Source organism: Echinococcus granulosus (assembly GCF_000524195.1).
Source record: "Echinococcus granulosus chromosome Unknown EG_S00049, whole genome shotgun sequence".
Lineage (NCBI taxonomy): Eukaryota > Metazoa > Platyhelminthes > Cestoda > Cyclophyllidea > Taeniidae > Echinococcus > Echinococcus granulosus.
Genome location: NW_020170429.1, coordinates 219,294 through 223,353, shown reverse-complemented (window position 1 = coordinate 223,353; position 4,060 = coordinate 219,294).

Genomic DNA, 4,060 nt, shown 5'->3' with positions numbered 1-4,060 from the left:
TATATATATATATATATATATATATATATATATATATGGATGGAAAACGTATTGGTGGAATTGATTTTATACAGCAGAGAGTAGATGTGGAAATATTTTGTGCATTTGGAATTGATATTACACAACGCAATTTCTACGTTTATATTCATCGTTGTAGCAAAGTAAATTTTAACCCAATTTATTAGTGTTTTAATGTATTTTGTGTATTTATAGCGAATTTGTCTTTGCACAATCGTCTATTTAGGTAAAATTGCTTTGCAGCAAAGATTATTTTAAGCAAGTGCATGATTTTACGCATATATTTGTTCTACACAAATTTATTTTGGCCCAATGCAAGTGGCTGTGGATGCATTGCGCACGACTAGAATTTATTTTACTCAAAGTAATATTTAAGTGAACATTGATGAGCAGGTGTGTGGACACATTCTGCACAAACGAAATTGTGGAGGTATAATTTGCATTAGTAAAACTAATTTTGCACTAATGCGTGTATGTGTGAATGTATAAGAAGCTGTTGAATTTGACATTACTGTAAGCTGTGTTGTTCTTTTAATATGGATTAGTAAAATTGATTTCATACTAGCATATGTGTGCATGCATTATGCACTACGAAAAAATGAGTCTACGCAAAGGCATGATTTGGTGGATGTAATGTGTATTCGTGAATTCTGTTTTTCACCAATACAAGTGTTCGTTGTAAAAGTATGCATAGATAAAACTAATTTTAATCAGTTGCGCATTCAAATGGGGCTGATTTTGGGCTAGTTTATGTGTGCTTGTATGGATGTTGTATGAGTGAAATTGATTTTGTCATAGTTAAGTCAGTTTTAGTTTAATGCATATTTGCGTAAACATAATATATATTGATAGAAATCATTTAACATTAGGGCATAAGCGGGATTTTTTTGGGTGACTTTGATTTTACGCCATACACAAAGGTATAATCCAGCTAATTTGTTTAGTTGTAGCTAGCTTGATTATTTAACCAAAGAATATTTGTGCAAGAGGGTTATGTATTATTGAAATTTACTTGGCACCAAAGCGACTCGTATGGATGTGTTTTTACTGGTGTTAAATAGGTTTCGCTACCTAAATAAAACATTTTGCACTAAAGTATATGCGTTGCATGTATTTCATACTAAAGATAGCATTTTTTTGTTCTGTCTTAGCAGCATTGCTTGTACACAAAGGCATGTGAGTGGATGTCTTTTTAATAGCAAAGTTGGTTTAAAACAGGAATTACATGTAAGGAAGCCGTTTTATAACGGTGATATTAGTTGTTAATCAAGGCATATGCAAGAGAATCTTATTTATAACATCAAAATAGTGTTAGCTATGCATATTGTTTAACTAGTAGGGAATTAAATTCAAGGCGTGTGCGTATACGCATATTCTTTATTAGTGGAACTGATTTTAAGCAATGGCAAGTGCATGATGGTAAATTTTGTGTAAATAATACTGACTTCACACCAAAGCCTGTGCACAAAGATATGTTTTTAGCAAAATTTTTTGGCAGGGTGTGTATAAGCGGATACCAATCCTATTACTGATATAGGTTTTACACAAAGGAATGCGTGTGAAGTTACTTTTACTGGCTAAGTTGATTTTGCTGAAAGGAATGCGTGTGTAAATTATTTTTGTCATTGAATTAGATTTTACACCAATGCGTTTGCTAGCGGACGTGTTTAATTTGGAAAAAAAGTGATTTTTTACCAGGGTATGTACGTGCGGATGCATTTTGTACGAATGAAACAGATTTTTTTCGAAAATAGAATATTTGAGTAGGGCGGTCATATAATTATTATTATTTTAACGCATATATTTGTTACAACGAGATTAATTTTAGTCTGACGCAAGTGTATGGATGAATTTTGTTTGGGGAATTGATTTACACAAAGGCTTGTTCAAGCGGACATTTTATGATGTAATTAAAAGGACTGTAGCAACGGATGTGTATGAGGATATATTTCGTAGAAGTGAAACTGATTTTTAACTATGTTCATATGTGCATGTACTGTTTTATTAAAATAGGTTTCACTACAGAGTATAAATTCTTTTTAATCTGCGGCAAAAGTTAATTTTACGCCAAAGCCTGTGTCAAGTACTAGTGAATTTGGGTTCATACAAGGGAATGCTTCTTGTAGGCGTAACAATGATTTTACCCTAATGCACGCATGCGGTTGTATTTTGTGAAATAAAAATACAATTTGTCATCTTTTAACATAGTTTTCTTGATATTTAACCAACATATGCTTGCGTGGGCGCATTTCTATAAAAATGAAAAATTTTAAGCTGGGCCATGTGCATTTGACCTAGATTTTTCTTATTAAAGTATATTTTACACTGGAGCATACATGTGAATATATCGAGTATAAGTGACATCACCTTTAAACCAACATATACTTGTGGGGACGTAGATTACACACCAAGGCATGTGCATGTGGATGGTAGTGTCAAATTTATTTTACTACAAGGCATGTGTGCGTCGACCGGTTTGCACTAGTGAAGTTGATGTCTCGTTTTTTTATGCAAGGGCGGATGAAGTTATGGCAGTGAAATAATTTTTTACATATTTATGTGCGTGTGAATAAATTTGCGCAAGGGAGTGAAGAACGACAAACGGATGATCTTTAAAACGTATTTTAGCTATTGTCGATACATGGCATGTGACATTTATGGAGCGTTTTTCCAATGGCGAGGGCACAAAATTTACCCAATCTTGTCTGCGCTTTTAAGTGTGCGCATTTACTTCGCTGAAAAAAAACAGGTAAAACTTGTTCAGTGGGCAAGTTGCCGCTACTGAATTATTTCAGTAGGATGAACCAACTTCTAACTCGACGCCTGTTAAACAACTCCTCATTGCATCATTTTTATGTAGGGAAAACAAAAGTTGGCATTTAAACCGGTTGTCTAGTTTATTAATTTGTGCTTCTTTTAGTTAGTAAACTCCCTGAATTTGTACAGCGCACGTCTATGCTAAATTTAAACAGAAACCTTGTTAAAGAGACACAAATGAGGTAACCACTCAAAAAAATCTTTTATCATAGCATCAAGGGATGCACCACTAGATTGAATAATTCATCTACTACTCACAAAACCAGTACAAATGGGCCCACACTAGTCCCTCAAACTCGACCGGTCAATTTAATAAAATATTTGGTACAACATTTTATCATAGGCAGATAAAAAGAAAACCCTGTTCACTCTCACAGGCAAAAGGTCAGCCTCAAGCAGGTGATTCGGGTCAACACTACTACACTTAAAAGAATAGCATCGATAGTAAAATAGGATTAAAAGCCTTGATGATCCGTACTTTTGTGATGCCCATCAAGTCTGCAAATTGAGTGCACCCATCAACCACGTCTGAATGACGACATTGCGGGGGAAGTGAATCACCGCCTCATTGACTGTCGGTGATATCTTACCAGCTGCAAAGAACTTGTAAGATTTGTAAACATGAGGCTGCATGCATGAGGTTAGCCTGAATGTGAAAGAGTGTTAAAGGGCGACAATTAATTCGACAGTGGGCCAATAGCACGAAATATTGTCGGTTAAAATGTACACACACAAATGGGATAATTTCCACATGCAGAGACAAATTATACAATGTTTTTGAAACCATCTTATATTTAAATGCATTGAAACAGCCTTTTCACCTTATTTAGATGTGTGCGGTGGAGTTTGCTATAATGATTTATCTGCAGCCCTAACGATAACCAAAAGGTAACTCAATGAGTGACATCAATCGCTTGATAAAAAAGGGCTAATAAGTTGGTGGTGTGATCAGCCCCTCTGGATTTTTTTACTTACAAAAAAACATAGTGCTTACTTTACTGAAGTGTACAGCCATCGTGGCCATGCTTTCTAAGCAAAATTCTTAGTGAATGACAAATTATAGATTAGCCTTTCAAATGTATTTCCCTCCACATTAAACTTATATTCAGACAAGATTTTGACTGTTTTCGCATGATGTGCTTTTGGCGTTATCATCCCAATATTTTTCATCTCTCACAGCTGAAGAGATTTACCTGATGACCTTGGTGCATCGCTCAGATGTTAT